We start from the raw sequence: 21940 nt of genomic DNA, 5'->3' as shown, positions 1-21940 counted from the left end.
GAGCAGAATAAATATATCACCTTAATAGAATGGAATTGACCTGCAAGGATCGTCCATAAAACTTGGTCAATAGTATTTTATCTCCCGTAGGGGAAAAATGTAAGCAAGGAGGAAATTAAACTCAAGAAATGAGACTAGTATGACTAAACTATTAAAATTGCAAATAAATTTTTATTTACATGATAATATGTGTAATTCTTCAAGTAGAAAATGTATTCCAGATCTTTCTGAAAGTATTCTATGATGGGCAGTGCTTAGGCTTCTTTCCCTTAGACACGGGGAAAGAACTGAGTTTGTTATACCTAGTTGCAGGCTACACAACCCAGAGCACTTTAGGGATGATTGACACATCCCTAGCTCTTTGTTCATGCCTAAGGGGTCCACTGATTCAAAAGTAACACTGCCTTCTGAGTGGCAAAGGGATTTGAGCTCATTTCCACCTCGTATCAATGGACACAAATTTTATTTTCAACACTAGGATCAAGCTCAGGACCTTGCATACACTAGGAAAGTTCTCAACTACCAATCCTGATGGCATGACTCCCCCTTTTTAATATGTAGATGTATAAGAATACCATGGGGTGGATAATTGTGCAGGAATAAACATAAGGAAAACTTAAATCAAATTTTTAATTAGACTAGACAATGTTCACTAAAATGAACGTAACACAATAGTATATTTACTAGTAAATGGCCCTTTGCAGAACTGCCTAGAGATGGTAGGAAGTTTTTCAACATTGACTGAGAAAATGTTCTCTGTCAATCATTGTTCAAATGTACTTTGTGATAACTCCTGTAGACCTAACTAAGCCAACATTACTCTTCTATGACTATTGTATGATAGCAGAACCTCAGAGGCCAGATACTGCTCTCTAGTTGCTGTATGTATCTAGACACTGACGTGTCTCACATGAAAGTTCCTTTAGGAAAATTACAGTTTCCTCTTCTCATTAATGTGTCCTAGGTACCATGGTCAATGTCCAGTACGTTATTACTGGCTATGTGCCTTTTGCTCCATGGCACAGGCTGCTCACTTTATATTTCAATAAGAGAATGTGAATCCTACCAAGGTACATCACACATTGTATCTTTGCCATTCTCTCCAGCAAGAGGTCGTGTCGTGTGGGCAGTACCAGCAGGATGACCAGGAGGTCAAAAGTGTCATCATGGGCACCTTCAGCAACAAAGCCAACTTAGGCAGCTAGCTCACCCTAACTGTCAGCTCCACCCTCTTGCCTCTCATCTCACTTCATTGACTTATAAACATTAAATACATGTAATAGTAAACACCAAATAACTATAATGAACAAATAAATCAAGTAATAAAATTAAACTGTGAATATTAAATACAGATGAAAACAAACAGGATACAACAGACTGAATGTTTGTCTCTCCATCTTCCACAATTTTATAGGCTGTCACCGAATTCCCATGTAAAAATATTTGGGGTGGGCTCCTTGAGAGTCCATTAGGTCATGAGGATGAATTAGGTTGTGAATGGGCTGGGGACTTCTTAAGATCTCCTGGGTGCGGACATGGGAAGGAAAGTATGTACAAACCAAAATGACAACAGCTTCCACCAAGAGTCTGGCCCTACTCACTCTCTGAGCTCGTATTTACAGATCCTGGGTTCTATGGACTAAATCCCTACTGCCTTGCAAACTCAATTGGCTGTACTTAGCTATGGCAACCTAAGCTGTAGCACAGACCGCTTTTCTCTCATTCGAACATAAAGAGAACCATGTGGACTAAGAAACACCGATAAAAGGTCAAGAGCTACAGCTTAATGGCAGATCACCTGCCTGGCACACACAGGAGTCAGCACTGCACTGGGGGAGGGGGGAGGGGGGAGGAGCAGGGAACATTAAAAGGCTTCAGATCCGAGTTTCTCACTGACAACCTTTTCCCAAACCTTTCTAGTAATATGTCCTCTTCTCCCTTTAGAATCCAGTTCTTCTGATAAATATCTAAAATATTACTGATATCCCATAAGCTTATGAAATCAATGATGGCCCCGCAACTTGAACATAATATACACAGTGAAGATAATCTATTTCCTATACATTAGGAACACCCAGGACACTGCTATGACAAGGTCACCACTTTCATGCTACACAGAAGCAATGTGTGGAGTTACTTGAGGTCTCTAGAGACAAGGCTCAAAGGTGGCTTTGCCTCTGATGGAGAAGGTTCGGCCTTCTGCCCATGCTCAGCTCTCTGATCTGCCCCCGTGAACGGTTTCTCGAAAGGAGGAGGTGTATAAGAACAGAAGGAGCCACAGCAGTGCGGCTTGGGCCGTATTCACTCAATTAGTAAGGTCTATTATGGTCCGGATATGGTCAGGAAGTCCCCCATTGAGTTCATGGGTTAGATATTTGTTCCTACAAGTGGTGATGTTAAGAAACAGCAGGATCTTTAACATGTGCAGCCTAGTAGGTTAATAGGCCATTCGGAATGAGTCCTCAGAGGGAGTTAACACAGTTCTAACTGTTGGGGTCCTAAGTCAGTTGCTGGATCCCTATTGCACCATGTGATCTCTTCCCATCTACCCACTTTTGCCTTAATGTTGCTTGCCATGAGATGGTGTAGCCAGGAGGGCCCCTGTCAGAGCTAGCACTATGCTGTCTGGATTCTCAGCCTCCAAAAACCACAAAGTAACTAAAACACTCTTCTTCATAAGTTGCCTGGCCTCAAGCATTTCATTATAATAATTACTATAATACTAAACCAGTGATAAAATAAATAAATAAATAAATAAATAAATAAATAAACAGGCCAATAAATGAGTTCCTAAGGAAGAGAAGGGTCTGTTTTTATAAAGCTGGAGGAATCTTAAGGAAAGGATACAAAAGAGAAGGCTTAAAAGCTCATTTCTCTTCAAGAGATTAGATCATGATAGAACAGTTACAGGCATTTTCAGACCTAACATGGGCTGCAAGCTCACTCCCTCCATCCACTCGATGTACAGTGAGTATCTGTTGTTCCAGGGATTGTGCTAACGGATGGTGATAAAAGGAGTAAACAATAGTATTATAGTCGTATCCTCACAGCATAAAAGAAGAAACAGATACTTCGACAAGTGAATGCATTAAAATGTGATCAAATAGAATAAGGATAAAGCACTTGGCAGGAACACAACTCCACGGGCAGGAGATGGGGCAAGAAAACCTGCCTGAGCCAGTGATGTCTAAGCTGGGCCCTGAAGATGAATTCCATCAATTTAAGCCATTCTACAAACCCATGGCCTGACCATAATCTGATCCCCCATGCCTCCTGTGCGTGTGCGTATCCTGAATACAATGGATTGCAATTCATCTTGATTGTAATCCACCTTGATTATACTACTTTGGCACAAGCCATCTCAACTTTCTGATTAATGACCACACTCCAGTTTGTCCCGCTGGCATACTGAAACCCAGAATCCTATTCTCTGTAGAAAAAGAAATGACAAATTTTCTTTAATACTGTTAAGTTGGACAAGGAGAAGCCCGGGATGTCCTAGCACTGAGAGTAGCAATGTTTCAAGCCCTTCCTCTTCGAGGCACGCACTAAACCTTAAGTGACGTAGGATGGGGGAAATTCAAATCTCCATCATGGAAACCCCATTTTGGGCTAAATGGTTACCACAATTCAATGGGCAACGATCTATAGACACGAGGTGCTCTCCAAAGGGTGAAATAAACAAAGCCAAAATTGCCAAGTGTGAAACAAGCAGTTAGTCAATAAGCTGCCCTAGAGGCTGCACTATATACAGAGGCTTTTTAAAAAGCTTCTTCCACATAAAAGGTACCACTAGAAGTTGTCACAGTTCTTAAAAGGGGACATGGTAATAAATACCATGCAGTGAAATGTTAGGTATTTTTTAATAAGTTAAATTCCATAGAGTCAGCTCCATATGATAAATACTATTTGTGGTTCATTAACTTATATTAAAGCTGAGTATAATTTCACTATATTTGAGATGATACAATGCTGCCATTTTTAAAAAAAAAAATTTATTCACTTTATCTTCACCCTTTTAACAAGGAAATTAGTGATGGGTTTCCTGTGAGCTTCTTTCTGAGCCAACCAATTGCAAACCTAAACTGGCAAAAAAAAAAAAAAAAAAAAAGAAAGAAAGAAAGAAAAGAAAAGAAACCTTACCCAAGTAAGAACTCAGTTTGTTACAAAACATGTCAAAATATGTTCGCTCTGCTTAAATCTTTTATAAACTCAAGCACTTAATTACTGCCAGTTGTGGTTGTTATATGTTCACCGTTGCAGTTTCTAGTGATGTAAATATGAAAAGCTGAATGCTGTGAGACATCAGGAGGCTAAGCTCTGTCTATGGCCTAGTGCAACTGCTAAGCCCCCCTGTTCATCTGACTGAATTTGCAATCACCTAGCGGGCACGCTTCAGAGCCTGTGACAAGCCCTGACTGAGGCTGGCACCTTCTTTTGACAAGGGAAGAGGAGGGAGCCTGCTGAGGGGCAGCTCACCTCTCTCTGAGTCCGGACTATACAGGATGACACCAGCCATGCCGCCATGCCTTCCCTTCGTGAGCAGACCACAGGGAGTGCAATCAGTCAAAATGTTCCCTTCCTTAAGCTATGTCCTTGGGAGATCTTGTGATAGCAATGACAAAAGTAAGTTACCCAACTAGGAAAAGGTCATTGTCACAATGCTCCTGATGTCTGTGAGAAATGACTCCAGCTCTGTGTCTAAGAAAGTAAAAGTCTGTGAGCCACAGGGAGTTACTGAGGTGCACAGCTTACAGCTACAGCTGTATGTGCTGCCTTGACACCCAGAAGAACCAGGGAAAGCCTAGAGCCTTCAGGCCGACCTCTCCCATTGTTTTCCAGCAGAGGTAGCATCATGAGACCTGACAGGTCCCTGAGAGACAGGATTCTCTTCCCTGCCGGTTCTGTTACTCAAGCAAGTTGATCTTAGGTCCCCCATCTTGATACTCTGAAGCCTACTTCACATCGTCTTCAGTCTGTTCACTCTCCATCCCAAATGTGTATCTATCTCCTCTATGGTCCTGTGTGGCTGGTAGTATCCCCTGCCTCCACCTGTGAGAATGCCTAGCAAATGGCCGACACTTTTATCTACCCAGTGATGGTGTGCTGCTGTGTGTGGCCAAGCATCTCTCCTTCACATTTGAACTGAGAGGAAGCAACTTACATCCAGCACTGGTAGCTGCTTAGTATCGAGCCAGGTTGCCTATCCTTCACACAGACCACCAGTGCAAACTTAGGTATGCAGAGTTCTAGTGCCAGAAAAGCCTATAGAAGATTCTAGAAGCTGCTATTCATAGCAAGCTCATTAAAAAAGAAAATGACACCAAATTTCTAAGATTACAAAGCAAATAGTCTGTATCAAATCCAGACCTATGATTTTTATTGACCCAGTATCTTTACACTTGAAAACTGAGGCCTGAGAATAAATTTGCATGACTCAGTGGGTGTCCCTTATGAAGCCTCATTTAGGAAGAGGGTCTTTGCAGATGTAAGTAAAAGATGTGAAGAAAAACATCTGGATTAACCAGGTAGCCCTAAATCCAATAGAATAAGAATAGATCTGGCTAGAAGAGGAGACACGTGGTGGACAGAGACTAGAGTTCCCAGAACCTCCCAAGCTCTAAAAAGCTTGGAAAGGCAATGCAGTCTCCTCATGTTAAGTCAGAGGGGAAATGGCCTGTAGTACTATGAAAAAATAAATGTTTCAGACCACTGACGTTCTAATAATTCTTCACAAAAGCCCAAGGAAACTAACAGATATGCTATCTGTAGACAAGTTTCCCGGTCCAGGCAAAAGAGCAAGGTCAAGCTCTAAACTCGGAAGCCATCTTTTCCCCTGTGCATGCTACGGATGAAGTCAGAGTTTACTGGCCTTGATCGGAAGTCCCATCTGTCCTCCAGGGCCTAGCTGTGCTAAGTGGGCATATCCTGCTCAGAGCCTTGTTTTCAGTGTCTGTGGAGTGGGCTGAGGGAGAAAATGCTGAGGGTTTAAAAGTACAATGCCCCAAACCCTCACCAACATCCTATAGAACCATCTCCCCCGCCTGTGCACTACGGTAACCAAAAAGTACCACTTAACACCATTATAAGAGAGGCCTTGTTACTCTAACGACCAAAGTCAACTACAGTGTTCCTATCAACTGTTCGTCTCCTTGGAGCAACCTCCATTCCTGGACACTTCCTTTCCATTTGATGAGGAACATTTCAGCCAAATGCAGTGGGCACCATCTGCTATCAATACTATCTGCACACTTCCCAGCCAGAGCACGTTCCGGGCCAAGTTTCTCTTGTGAGTTAACAGAAGGCGACAAGCCTGGTAGGGCAAGAATTCCCCCTGCATGATTGATTCAGCCTGGCTGACCAGCTCCATGCTAACAAGGGTGTGCCAGAGCTCCCAACAAAACATTTTTGAATAATTTAAAACTTGAGGTCACGATTTGCTAGGTAATATGATACATTGTGTAATTATGGCCCTGGTTGAATCTGCTTCTGTGGGTCCTCTACAGCAAATAAAGTTTATATCAGTGACTACAAACTGCCTGCTCTCTAAATTAACCAAATAAGTTATGCAAAAGAGCAGGGAGACATGTTCATCTTCCAAGGGTCAGGGACAGTGAAGGCCAGGCTGGCCTAAGCTGTCACACTCTAGATAGTGCTTTAAGCATAGCATGTATGAAAAAATAAGTGGGTTAAACACATGTAAAATGTCCATTTTTCATCTCTGACAAGTAAAGGTGGACACCTACAATGCAGAGGTATGAATGATAATTTCTTGCCGTTATCCGGTTATCTAACTTTCTTCTTACCATTCTGGTAGTTTATGTTCTATCCTAGAAGCAGCCTCATGCCAATTATTCAAATCGAGTCTAACAAATACCAACATCTGAAGCATTCTTCTAGGGAGGAATTGCCAAGCGACTGTCCCCCAAGGACTCAAACCCCAGAAACTTCTCAGCTTCGTGAGGTAAAGGCTTATAACATATGGTTCAAAGGTTTTGTGTATTTTACAAAACATGGTCTTTTAGCCTTAACGGGGGAAAGTTAAGGAAAAAATAATGGCCAGAACTTCACATGTATAGCCTTTGCATAGAGAGGACAATGAATTAAAGATGAAGCCAAAGAATTCTGACTTAAATGTGACCTTGCGTTTGTTAGCTTTGATGAAGGCTAAGGACAAATGGATCTCTCCAAACCTCCATCTCATCATCTAAACAATGGATTTCAAAAGACCTAGACAACTTATCTCCCATGAGTCTTCAGACTGCAGCCAAGTAAACATTTTATATATGCGCATATATATTAGCAACAGGACTTAATAGGAATGTACAATAGTGTTCACTCAAATAGTGCCATTAAAAGCAATATACTCATTTGAGTGATGTTGTTCTTGTATTTTTTTTTTAAAAGCAAAACGAAAAGGCTTTGACTGTAGCTCAGCACTAGAGCAATGGCCTAGTGCATGCAAGGGCCTGGGTTCAAGTCTCAACACTCTGAAGAGCCGAAGCAGTAAAGTTAATAGGGAAGAGGAGAATTGTCTACCACTGGGCACAAGGATGCAGACCCGCTTCCTGGTCTGAAGCCACCAGTGACAGGAAGAGCTCCAAACCAGTCACCACTCATTCTGTAAGTCAGCATCTCTCAGATTCCACCCAGCAGGCAAGAGAAACACCCTCTACCCAGTCACAGCCAGCCCTCCCTGCAACCTGTGAGAGCACCCCCTCCCCCCTCTGCACCTGACAGGACAACTGGTGGACAGTGCCGAGCTGAAGGAAGGTTCAAAGCTGTGTGCAGCTCAGCTATGCGTGTCCACCCCATCCTGCCCCATGATCATCTGAGAGGCCTGCTATGCACTGGAGGTCCCAAACATTTGCTCCTTATTGGATGTCTCTGGAGCTCAGAAACCAAACTCCTGCTTAAGAACCCGGCATTTCCGGGTAGGGAAAGGTAGTTTCCACGTGAGTATGTAATCATTTATCTCAATTTCTCTTACACGGGTTCTTAGAAACAAGCAGCCACAGAAACACTTCAGCATCTGCTTTATGGACAACTTCTACGTTTTGGGTTGTAAATCTCTCTATTTCCTCACATCTCCACCCAAACCAAATCTGAAATTGTTTCAGCTGGGGTTTTGTTAATGCCGGGCTTTCTGTAGGATTTAGAAATCTGGGAATTTACTAGAAAAGTCTAAATTGTCTTATTTTTAAATGGCTATTTAGAAAAATCTGTTAGTCAAGAATTAAAATTTAATGGCAAATGTTTTGCATCTAAAAATCAATAGGATTTTTCATTAGCAGAGACTGCAAGGCAGCCTATTATGAAGAGATTTGCATATCTTAATCATTGTTTCTCGGGCTTTTATCAACTAAAGCCACACTGCAGTGCACAGCACCATGCTGTCTGGATAAAATATTCACGCTCCTCTAAGTATATATAAAGGTTAGAGGCATAAACATATTCAGATAGAAATAAGTCTTATTTTAGAGCAAGGCCTTCATCTTAATGTGTCTTGAAATTATTTGGAGCTAAAGATTTCAAGATGATTAAAATGCAAATAAGCTGCTTTAAAGGTTAATTAGAAAGTAGACACCAATGATCCCAATATAAGACTTTTGGCAACATTGTCCAAAGTAAAACACATATTTGATAGCTCAACTAATTTTGGATTTGAATGCCAAGTGAGAAGTCAAAGCCCTTTTTCATAGGGTTTAAATTCTCCAGCTCTAATGACTATATACTGTCTAAAAGAAAAGCAAAGGCATACAGAGTCATTTATTTATTTATTTATTTATTTATTTATTTATTCAGTAGACTATTCTAGATAGCACATGGTAGGCTAGTTGTTTAACCACCCCCCACCCATGTCTGTTCCAGTTTTTATTATCTGTAAAATGAGGCTATTTAATGGTACCCACAATGCAGAATTATTGTAATAATTGGGAAGTCTGCTCATGCCAAGGACTTAGGGTGATGATGGTTTTATATTATTGACACTGAACAGTCAAAAATTCAAAGTCACATTTTCTGTTAAAAAGATTCCCACTATGATTTAAAAAAAAAAATCAGCTTTCAGGCTAGAGCTCATTACAAGTGCCAAGGCCTGAGTTTGCATCCTTAGAAACCACATTAAAATCCACCCCACAGGGGCATACAACTGCCAGTCCCAGCAATGGAAACAAGGGAAGCAGAGATGTAGAGCCATGGAAACTGGCAGGCTAGCTAGCCTGGTCTACTCGGCAGGCCAATGAGAGGCCCTGTCTCAAGCACAAATGAGCTATGCCTGGGGACCAACGCCCAAAGTTGTCTTCTGGTCTCTACATGTACACCGCCATGCATGTACTTGCATGGAAGTGCACACTCGTGTGTAGACAGACAGACAAGGATTAATACCCCTTAGCTTGAAACCCATGGATTTTTAATATGAATAGTTCGTTGAAACAATATCATAAGAGTCTCTCAAGTTACATTTGCAATAAGAAGCTTAACCCTTGCCCTCAATTTGTAAAGTATGGTGCTGTTTTGATGCATACACTGGTGGTATAGAGAGAGGTGACACCTGGTGGGTATCCTAACATGGTGACAGTGGCTCTTGACAAAGGTCTGCTCTGAGGTGTTCTGCAGGAATTACCTCGTTACCAAGTCATTAAGTCACAGCAATACCCACCTGGAGCTGCTCTTCCTACCTAACGTCCAGCGAGGCTCAGGTTCTCTTGAATTGTGGACATGTTTGGGGATGGTATTGTGGCCAAGTGCCCTGTGAGAAGTCAAAAGAACCTACGGACCTTCTCTTCTGAAAATGCGCACACACGTAGCTGTGTACACTCAATTTCAGGTGTTTCTGAGGTTGGATTCCAACCCCTAGGCCCCCAAGAACAGCAGCCACTATTTTGGTTTATATAAGAAACTAAATATAGCATCTTAGTAAAACATTATTTGTTCATAAGAATGGCTAATGGAACTAATGTCAAAATGTTGATTTCTATACAAAGATAGATTATCTATTAAAATATTGTTATGTATGTTTCCAGATTGAAGACAAATAGCTAAGTGGCTGAAAAGGATAAACTACACTATTTTTAAATTTTTCAGAATTGACAAAAATTTATATATATATGTATGTATATATATGTGTGTGTGTGTGTATATATATATATGTGTGTGTGTGTATATGTATATATATATATATTCATTGTCAGCAATATATTCTTCAACACATACACCTTAGCTAAATTAAGCTAATATATACATTACCTCATATTTTTGTGGAAGAACATTATTCTTTTAGCAAGTTTCAAGTGTACACTATACCGCTATTAACTACAGTCACAAAGTTGTGCACCTGCTTTTATGAACTTAGTCCTCCTAATGAAGTTTTTGTCTTGGGAATCCCCTCCAGACTGACATTCTCCCCATCCCAGCCTCTGAGTTACCACATTACTTTCTGGTCATTTAACATCCACATAAAATTGAGGACATTAAGTATCATTTACTTTCTTGTGTCTGCCTCACTTCACCTAACATAGCATCCCCCAAATTCAGCCCTATCATTGGGACTGAGATATACGCCCCTATTGACCTGTATGTCTCATGTCCCAGACACTCCACAGCCCCCCAAAATGGTACCAACAGCACAGGACTCAGTGTTCCAACTGAGTGTGACAGACACTGTGCACGTAAATATGACAATACTGATTTCATTTCCTAAGGACACAGACCCAAGAGTGGGATGGATAATTGTATGGTAATCCCAATTTCAATTTTCTGAAGAAATTCTATTCCATTTCCTGTAAATGGCAGTGGTAATTTACATTCCAACTAAGACCACATTATTTTAAGGCTCCTTGTTGTCTTCGACTGTTAGTAGAGAGACGAGAAGAGGAAATGTGTACAAGAGAATAGGTATGGTTCGACGGACAGTGGTGGCACACACCTTTAATCCCAGCACTTGGGAGGCAGAGGCAGACGGATCTCTGAGTTTGAGACCAGGCTGGTCTACAGAGTGAGCTCCAGGACAGCCAGGGCTACACAGAGAAACCCTGTCTCGAAACCCCCCCCCCCAAAAAAAGAATATATATGGTTCCTTAGCACTAAATACAAGAACCCAAGTGCTAAACTAATGATAAAATTATACTGAACCCATTGGATGTATATTAATTATTGAATGGAACATCCTTCATATACAAGCTGGGTTTTATGTTAATGGTAGAGTATGTTTAGGGGCCCTAGGTTTTTTGTTTGTTTAGTTGTTTTTTTGTTTTGTTTTGTTTTTGTTTGTTTGTTTGTTTGATGTTGTTTGGGTTTTTTGGGTTTTTTTTTGTTTTTTTCTTTGGTTTGTACTGTTTTAATCCATGTCGAATGTAGTTTACAAAGGGAAAGGACCTTTGTATAGAATATACAGACACAGCATCGCACCATAGGGCCCACAGGAGGGTAGAGAGGCAGCACTCCCCTTGGGAGCAGCTCGTCTACCCCATGGGTTTTTCTTAACAGCAGGCTGGGCAGCCAGGCACCCTCAGCCCGCCAGTCCAACTGCAGCCTCTGTGCCTGCTCGGTCCCATTCCACCCTGCTAGGGGCCCTATTTTCTATCCCCAGAACCAAAAAACCTCAAACAAACAAATCCAAGCCAAAACAAACAAACAAACAAAAACACCAATATTATCTCTTTGAAAGAAGTCACAATTACTGTTCTAAAGTAAACATCTGATAAATATGATCGAAATCTGGTCAGTTTTCCAGCTGAATAGATAGTCTTGGCATCTCACAAGTGACCTGACTCAATACACAGCACTTTTTGAAAATTTTATAAAAGCTCCCAATTAAACAAAACTGGAATGACGGACATTTTTTAAAAGAGCGCCTTCAAGTGACTTAGGTCACAGCCCAAAACTATTAGAATGAGAAACAGATTTAGAGCCGTGGTGTCCACCCCAGCAGGTGCCAGGACAAATTGCAGGTTTGTAGCCAGGAAACTCTTCATGTTCTAAGAGGAGAGACTTCCTATTAGCTTCTCAAGCTTCATGCTGCTTCCCTGAGAACGGGAAAGGTCACAGCACAAAACCCTGGAATCAGCCCTACTTTATCCAAGCCTTCCTTTGTCCTACTTAACCACTTATTATTCCAAAACTTTTTTTTTTTTTGACTGTGCTTTGGGAATGCCTAAAGAAAAGTCTGGCCTATTTGGTGTCATGATGTCTAATCATTAATATCATCATATAGTAAACTTGTGGGGACATCTCAACCTCAGCCACACAGTGACAAGAGAGAAACCTCCCACCCCGTCCAGAACCAGAGCCATGCTGTTTAGCCTCTCCCGGTATCCTGATCACAGGCCAGTAAGGACCGGATACACTGGTCCCACTCTTCCTCCCACAAATCTAGTTGAGGGCAGGGGGGGACACACAATGACAATGAAAGACAAGAGGAAGAAATAAAAGATGTCAAAAATCGTGTACCCATAGGAGATAACAACAACAACCTTAGAGCTGGCTTTCTATTCCCCAACACAGCTGGCCCTGGAAGCAAAGAGCAATGCCTGCCTGCCTGCCTGCCTACCTTGATTTTCTCTTTCTTCTTCCTCTTACTCCTAACGAGTTCGAATATAAAACTTCATTATGAAAAGGATTCACAGAACACACACAGGTTTTTATTTTTCAACTCTATAGACATCAACACTGCAATGAAGGCTTCAGATTCTCTTGGAAACAATAGAAGCCAATGCAAAAGCATGCAGCATACAACAAAGCAGCCTTTGCCACTAGAAATAAATTCCTAAGCTAAAAAAGCAAAATGTTCAAGGGAGCTATAACACACTTGCTGCTTTGTCTCGTTCCCTGGATAGGCTTTAGTGACAACTAAAATATTCCAAACAGCATCGGGATTTCCAGTTGAAATGGTCTGGGATCGCCTGGGTTTTAAACTTAAGGTATTCCTGAAGCCCGTACTACTAATACCTTTAAAACAGAACCCAGACTTAAAATGAGATTGAGCTCCGGAAACTCTTTCAAAGGTCCTTTTCACAAATCTCTTTGGAAGCCTGTTTCATGACGAAAATGCTGCTGTCTAAGGCACTTCAGCCCGGGAACACAATGTTATTATTGTCTGGTACTTTAGAGTTAGGAAGCAACATTATTCTTCTTGGCTCTAGGGCTCATGGCTGAGCAAGCGTGTGGCTTTGTTCCAGATAAGCATTTTCAAGGAATTTTGCTTACAAGGAAGTGCTAAACCAGGTGCTTTAATTAATATTCATGTTTACTTTGATGCTAAATGAGGCCAAGGGCTCTACTGGCAAAGATGGACCTTCACTCCAATAAATCTGAACTCTCTCTGGAGACTTCCACTCTGGGAAGAGAGGGAGATGCATTAACACTCCATTAATATCCTCCTTGGAAACATTCATTTATCTCTTCATCGTTTCCTGAATCTGCACTGAAATGCCTGTGCTGGCATCAAACGAAAGGCTCCTGTCCAGAGCCTAATGAAGTGCGAGACACCAAGGTAAGAAAAGAAGCAAGCCCGCTGCTCTGGCTCCCAGCAGGATGTACAGTGGTACTTTCTATACTATATTTAGCTCCAAAGGCAGAGTCAGTATCCCCGACTCAAGGAACCATCAGAAAGACCTTCCAAGTTCCACGGCTGCCTGAATAAACCAATCAGAGTTCTATTTTCTAAGTCATCATAAGCCAGTCACTGAGGTAATTTCCATTTGTGAATACTTTCCTACAGTGACTGACTTCCTCAGTGACATTCTAGAGTCCCAAAAACAGGGGGTTGGGGGGTGAGAAGAGATCTTTAAGGTCACAGCTAGCAGTGTCACTTCTACTGCATGAAACTTAGCCACCATATTTCTGCCAATAGTCCCTGTGCAGAGATGAAGGACCCGCCACTTTAGCAGGAAGCTCATTCGTAATTCAACAGCTCAAGCAACTCCAAAGCTCCTTTCTTGGTGGAGATTAAGTCTTTCTGTGGGCAAACCCTGTGTCTTGATCCTGACTCTGCCCTCTGGGGCCTCAGAAAAAGATGACTCGGTGGGAAAATTTCCCTGGCATAAACTAATTTGTTGTCCCACAATGAAAAGTGTTGTAGAAAAGAACAAAGTTCTGTGAGCAGAACAGAATCTTGTTAAGGTTAAGGAAAGCCATTTCTTAAATTTAAAAAAATAAATCACATTTTTGTTTATACTGATTATACTATTAAAAATGACAGTTTTACTTCCTCTAGGATTTTCTTCTTATAACCAAGGACTAAAGACTATTTGCTTGTGGTAGTTTTACTTGCACTAAGTTAACAGAGTCCTTGGATTAATTATGACCACTGTCATATACCAAATCCTTAACACATAAGCATCATTCTGTGGGGTGTTTTATGGAATAGTTCTGAGGCATAGCATGCCCATTCTATAAATAAGAACACTCTCAGAAAGATAAAATAACTTACTCATGACAACAGAAGCAGGAGGTAACAAAATTTCAAAGCCAAGCCTATCCAATTTCCAACCTAAAAATCCATCAACTATACAAAATTAAATCTCTATATACTCATCTTTGAATAAAGAATTCATATATCCCTCCACACATACTCTTGATAATGAGGCACATCTATAGGTCTGTAATTCCTCTACAATCCATACACCACACCCCTAACTCCTCTACCCCCAATGTTGTTGGAGACAGGCCGCTCAGAAGGATGGAGGCTAATTGGAAGGAGAGGCACCAGCCAGCCTGTTCTTTTCCTATCATCTGAGAACGAGAGGGAGTCAAAGGCAAGCCAGGGAGAGATGCCTCCTGCAACCAAACCCAGTGGACCTCCATCTGGACAGTTTCCAGCTTCCAGGACCAAGAAGGCTAAACATCTGCTGTGTAGGCTACTCGGCTGATGTCCAGCAGCCTGAACAACATAGGATCTTTCCAGCATTTGCCAGAATCTACCAAAAAGATGAAAGACCATCAATGAAGCTTCTCTAGCCAAGACCTGCCCTTGCTCTCTTGACCTTCCAGCTTCTGGTGGGACCAAGGAAAGCCACGCCCATGTCTCCTCCTCCCAGCTTACTGTTGGGCTGTCTGCTTCCGGGAGCCTGCTTCCATTCCTTGAGTGGGACTCTTTGCCACATAGAAGGATCAGGGGACACTGGAACTGTCAGCATCAAAAACAAAACCTTTGCTGTATTTTGCTTCCTAATTATGTTGCGTTGCTTCCTTTTCTCGGATTCCTGTTATTTCTTTGGATTTTTTTTTTCATTTAAAAAATGGGGGTAGGGGAGAGAGATGGCTCAGTGGTTAAGAGCACTTGTTGCTCTCGCAGAGAACTTGAGTTTGGTTCCAAGTACCCACACGAAGCCTCACAGCCGTTAACTCCAATTCTAGGCGATCTGACCTCCATGGGCACAAGGAATGCATGTTGTGCACAGGCATCCACACAGGTAAAAAATACCACACACATAAAATAAATAAAATTTTAAAGGAAAAAAATGTGTAAGTGGTAGAAAATTCCAGAAAAAAAAATGACTTTTCTTCCTTTTCCTGTGTGTGTGTGTGTGTGTGTGTGTGTGTGTGTGTGTGAGAGAGAGAGAGAGAGAGAGAGAGAGAGAGAGAGAGAGAGAGAGAGAGCGCTTAGGTGTGCAGGCCCTGGCAGGACCCTTCCATCACACCTACGCAGCTAAGCACATGGTTCTCCATCTCCTGCCTCTCTTTAGAGTTACAGGTGAGCCACACCCACTCAGCACTTACTAGGTTCTAAGAATCCCAACTCTGACCTTCATAGCAATCATTTCACCCCTTGAGCCAGTGTACCAGCTGCCAGATTTAATCCCTTTTTAGTATTCTGTATTGCCTATGAAAGCATCCTGACACAATTCATAGGGGAAAATGAAATCTCAAGAATCCAAGAAATTTCTTATAATTCTTAGAAATCAAAACACACACACATACATCACCAAATAGACGAGAGCCCTTCTACAATTGCTCTTTCAAGAGTTCCACACTCCAGGACAGTAGTCCAATCCACCCTCTGAAAATGTGACATGACAGCTACATCGATATAACGTAGCCCTTCCCACGTAGGGGTGATCCTGGGTCCCTCAAAAGGGTGGGAAGAAGAAACACTTATCTATGTTTGTGGTCCAGACATACAGAGTCTGTTCCCGGGAGCTCTTGTGATTAGAGAATGTTCCTGAGAAAGGCCGACGTCATGAACTAACATCGGTAAATACTTCACTGTCTTCTGTAGCCAAAAGCTAGACTCAAACTGTGCTCAGCTGTCTCACAAATTGAAACTATTGATGGTCTACAGAGAGGAGTACAAACCATAAAGAATGAAGCAATGTAATTTGATCATTGTTACAGAAAAATCCCTTAACTTACAACATTGGGCAATCACTGTGTGTGTGTGTGTGTGTGTGTGTGTGTGTGTAAATGTAGTACTAGTTCAATCGTTTTCAAAAGCACTTGGAAGAAAAGAAGCTGTGCAAAGTACTGTAATAGGATATTATCATTATTAAAAAAAAAACAGGGTCCTGTGTTCCCCCCTCCTACACACACACATACACAGAGAGAGAGAGAGAGAGACGGAGACATAGATAGATAGAGAGACAGAAAGACAAACAAACAAACACAGAGACAGAGAGACAAACAAGAGAGTGAGACATTTATAGAAATCATATCTCTTTTTCCTCTCTTATTATAGTTCCTGTGGAGATTGCTTCCAGCATGCCCCATGGATACCAAAATATATATCAAGACAAATGCCCAAGTCTCTGGTACAAAATAGACAGACTGTCACATAATTAATGAACTATCTCTCAATGATAACATCTAATGCAATGTAAATATTATATATAATTGACTTGTACTATTCTAAAAGTTCTATACATGCTCAATATGGATACAATTTGTATCTAATATTTTCTTTTTTTTCCTTTTTTTTATTAGGTATTTTCCTTGTTTACATTTTCAATGCTATCCCAAAGGTCCCCCATACCCACCCACCCCCAATCCCCTACCCACCCACTCCCCCTTTTTGGCCCTGGCGTTCCCCTGTACTGGGGCATATAAAGTTTGCAAGTCCAATGGGCCTCTCTTTGCAGTGATGGCCGACTAGGCCATCTTTTGATACATATGCAGCTAGAGACAAGAGCTCCGGGGTACTGGTTAGTTCATATTGTTGTTCCACCTATAGGGTTGCAGTTCCCTTTAGCTCCTTGGGTAATTTCTCTAGCTCCTCCATTGGGGGCCGTGTGACCCATCCAATAGCTGACTGTGATCATCCATTTCTGTGTTTGCTAGGCCCCGGCATAGTCTCACAAGAGAGAGCTATATCTGGGTCCTTTCAGCAAAATCTTGCAAGCTGCACAGTCGAGTCTGTGGACCTGGAACTCAGACCTACGTAGGGATTGCTGTATATGCTTAACAAGGGTACACACTGAGAAACACATCCTTAGAAGGCTTCATCATCTCATCATGTGAATATCAGACCCAGATCATGCAGGTCAATCTTTCGATGTGAGCGTCAGGTGCAGGAAAAGAGGATGCAAACATGACATGCATGAGGCTCTCGACAGTGTGACGTGGCAGAACCTTATCATTCCATTAGCATCTCACAATTCCTAAATCCTTTTCTTTCTACTGAGCTGTAGGTTTTGAAGGTAGCGGGGCACACTTAACAAACCTGGCATTTAGAGCTCAGAGTGCTATCTTTTCATCTTCCGTACCTCGTGAGGCGAGCCAGTGATAATCAGAAATCACAGTTTTAGAAGGGCACGCAGTCTATCACTGTGAAGATGGCAATCTCTTCAGCCTTCTCCTACAGGGATGCTAATACACACCAGATCACTCTCCTGGAGCAGAGCAGACAGTTGCTGGTGCAGCACACAGAAAATAGTGTTTTCAATAAGCCCATAACCCACGCTTCTTGGTTTTGTTTACATTGGTTCCAGGCATTAGGAAAACAATTACTTTCACAGCAATTCAGTGATGAAATAAATTATGCATTTGCCCATTAGGTTGGAAAAAAACCACATTTCTTGTGGGAAACCAAGAGGAACAATACAAAAGGGAGGTGGGGGTGAGTGTGTGCTGTTTGACTACGGTGACAAATTCAAATGGCTGAGGCCTCAATCCCCAAACTCTCCTTTTCACTCCCTTGTGTGCCACCGAGCTTTGGCACTTGTCACCCTCAAGAAAGGAGCACATAAAACAGAGAGCTCAGCAGCTTCCATGGACAACTGAGGGCTTAGCATTCAGCTACATTCCAGCAAAGCCTCTCACTTCAGCCAATCACCTCTGGCTTTGAAGCCACGCCCACTTTCCATAAGGGCCACATTCAGCCCTCTGGTCCCCTAGCCATTTGGAATGTATAGGTCGAATATTCAGTTCCAAACCAGAGAGATTACAACTTGAAGCCAATGCTGAATGACTCATAACAGCAAGAACTGTGAGAAGCATTTGTGAAAGGCAGGGTTAGTTTATGTTTTTAAAAGTCATACCAGAAATGTATCAAACCCAGCAGGGCGGCAGAGGAATATCTAACTCTCCCCCCCCCGTAACCCCTCCCCCCCCTCCGAAGTAGGAGCTGCTAGTCTACCAACTATCTGGAACCACCGTGGGAGACACAAGATTCAATCTCTATGCTAAAGGAATTTATGCACTGAAACCAGAGATGGGAGTCATCTAAATTACTATAATCACAGGAGAATGGGACTACTTCTCAAGAGAAGTAAAATTAAATGCAATAGGAATAACAGTCAGAGGGAAATTCATTCTAGCAAGAAGAATCCAAGAGCCTCCAACGTTAAACAGCTACTTGAGTCGCATCTTAAAGGGCAGAAGGAGTGAGAAGGAGATGGGAAAAGCCACAACAAATATAGAACCTTCCTTGAAGCCATCCCATGAGGAGGAGTCGAGACAGCAAACATGGCTGGGACAGAGCAGCCTCTGAAAGGATGCTTGGAGATAAGGATGTTCAAGGTGCCGTGTCAGCTAACAGCTGTCAGGACGCCACTGATGAACATAAATCTTTCTTAAAAAGACATTAATCCTGTGATTGTGCGTCTTATATTGATAGGAGAATAAAGCAGGAAGCCCTGGGGGGAGATTCAGGCAGAAACAGAAAGTTGACTAGAGCTTACCAGTGGGAACAGGCTGTGTTGCCAAGTGGTTATTGTCTCATCTCCCAGACTTGAATGTTAAATTTTAAGTTCTGAGTATCTGAGAATGTGTCTGTATGTGTCTGTTTGAGGGTATGAAGAGATTGGTTTTTGTTTTTGTTTTTGTTTTTAAGGCTAATTAACCTTAAATGAGATCACTGGGGTAGATCTTAATCTGATTTGACTTGCATCCTTCTAAGAAAAGGGAACTTGGACAGAAACATAGAAATGGACCAATGAGAAGACAGAAAGAGCAGATGGCCACCCATCTATAAGGCAGGAACCTTAAAGGGACCAAAGAGAGGACACCTTTCCCCTGCCCCAGGTCCATGAGAGAACACACTTCTGGTATTTTCAGCTTCCATGTGTGTGATACTTTGTTCTGAAATCCTTGCACATGAAGAAGAACAGAGGTAGATCTGTGAGGGTCAGGGAATGCCAACTGGTAGCAATGAAAGCAGGAAGTAGACTCCATCAAGACTGGGTTCTTACTGCTGTGAAGTCTTTAGGGGGTGCACATTTAGAAAACTTGAAAAGTTCCTCTGAGGAAAATTAACTCATGTGTGTGTGTATGTGTGTGTGTGTGTGTGTGTGTGTGTGTGTGTGTGTGTGTGTATGCTCTCGCGCACACACGCAATTTGAGTTCTAATGGGACATACATACAAACCTCTAAGTGTTACTGTAGAGAATCTGTTGGGTAATAGACGGAAAACCATTAGGGTCACATCTGGAGGAGCACCATCTCATAAGGCAAATGGAGAGGCAGGGTTGCATGAAATAGGGACTCAGGATTCACAGAACTGGTCTGGCATTAAGGCCTGGCTAAGGCTTGGAACACAATATCCAACAATATAGTGTCAGGCATGCTGAGTCTTCTCAGCTAGAAGACTTCAGAAGATCTCTCTGCCCTCTGCCTTCCTGTGTCTAGCCCTTTAACTTCATAAAGAAAATCTTAAAACCAGAGTATGTCTTCCCCAAAGGCAGGTATCCATTTATGGGAGTTCACAGAGCATGAAAAGCAAGAGCAATATGCTATACTTTCATTCCTTAGCATGGGCCGTGCCCTTAGAAAGCATGGGGAAAGGGCTCACCTCTACAGAAGCAAATCACAGAGGTGACTCCAGCAGCAGCTCTTCTTTACACTCTGTTCGCCTGCTGTACCAACTTCAGTCAGAGATCTTCACCCTCTCAGAGCCTGTGCTCACCTCCCAAAGTAAGGATGCTAACAACGACCTCCCTGCTGCTCCTGTGGAATGCCCACAGTTGAGACCCAGCAGACACTAACTATAACCATGTTTCCAAAAATTGAAGGCTGCAGCTTTGACTATTTCAGAAGTTCTAGAAAGAGCCCTGCTATAACTCCTACAAGAGGTCAAAGATCAATGTCCTCAGATAGGATCCCTTGGGCCTTCTTGACACTGGGAGTGGGGAGGGGCCCACTAGAGAGGAGAAAAGATCGTTGAGAAACCAAGACACTGTTTATGAACAATATTTAAGACGCAAACCAGTTCCAATTTTGAGAATGAGCACTTTGCGACTATGTAAACTTATCAAGGACTTCAGCTACATCTAGTTCAGACTCCCCCATGATGACATCTCAGTTTTGTAGGTTAGAAGGAATGGCATAGATAGAATAAACCATTGACTCATCCTACTGGAAATGTCAAAAGACTGTAAACAGAAGAGTATAATGTCAGAAAAAAATAAAAAATGGATGTTTGTATACATATCTTGTTTCTTTAGGAAGAAACTTTTCCTTCCACAGTGTCACACATACCACTCATTTGAAGGGACAGTGCCACACACACCATAAGTGTTCATAAGAAGTATTGTATTCATTAAGTGCCCAACTGATTTGGAGAGAAGCCTGGTTTAAGATAAAATTCCCTAACTCACTGCAAAGGCATTTTTTAGATTCCATATTCAGAACTATTCCAGAGCCTGGGAAGACCATGATGAATAGAGGAGAGGCTATCCAACCCACACAGCACATTCGGCATGAGAGGAGAAGACATACAGCAGGGATTATATGCCAACTGCAATGACAGACTTAAGACACAATACTTTGTAAACTGCTTCCTTTGGTTTCATCAGAGCATTTGATTTATATATTATGTTCTTTCCAAGAGTATGGGAACATGCCACAATCCTCCTGTTATGACAATGGACCCAATGTACCACAGCTCCCATGACCCAAGTGGCTTTCCAATTCCTGGTGAGAATAAGTGTTTCTCTGCATTTTGCTTATATGTATCCATGTGTCATGGACATGAGAATACTGGTAGATGTAATTGTAATGTGACACACACCTCTGTCACAACACTGCTGTGCGCACCTATGCCCAGGGTGACTGGCTCTCTTTTTTCTTTTTGTTTCTTTTATTATTTATTTATTTATTTTATGTTTGTGAGTACACTGTCACTGTCTTCAGACACACCAGAAAAGGTCATCAGGTCCCATTATAGATGGTTGTGAGCTACCATGTAGTTGCTAGAAATTGAACTCAGGACCTCTGGAAAAGCAGTCAGTGCTCTTAACCACTGAGCTATCTCTCCAGCCCCTTCTTTTCTTTTTTCTCTCCTCTCCTCTCCTCTCCTGTCCCCCCCCCTCTCCCTCTCGCCCTGCCTCCCCCTCCCTCCCTCTCTTTTATCATGAGAACATTCCAGACTGAGCCCAGAGAAGGTCCCAGAGAGAGGAGAAAGAGAGAGGTATATGGAGCAGGGTAACATCAGCCACTTGCCCTAGACAAATAGTCTAGATGTGTATATTTTTTCAATTGTCCCAAGGACACATAAGCATGATTAAAT

General features: G+C 42.1%; 1 protein-coding gene across 33 annotated transcripts in view; it reads right to left on the bottom strand.

The window, feature by feature from the left end:
- The window catches only part of Col25a1 (collagen, type XXV, alpha 1), a 419527-nt gene that overhangs the window by 303205 nt on the left and 94382 nt on the right, over window positions 1-21940 (bottom strand). The gene's annotated exons all lie outside the window — the stretch shown is intronic.

The sequence above is a fragment of the Mus musculus genome, chromosome 3 (assembly GCF_000001635.26).
Source record: "Mus musculus strain C57BL/6J chromosome 3, GRCm38.p6 C57BL/6J".
NCBI classification, from domain to species: domain Eukaryota; kingdom Metazoa; phylum Chordata; class Mammalia; order Rodentia; family Muridae; genus Mus; species Mus musculus.
The sequence above is the reverse complement of the archived record's forward strand: the minus strand, read 5'-3'. Positions and strand labels throughout refer to the sequence as shown.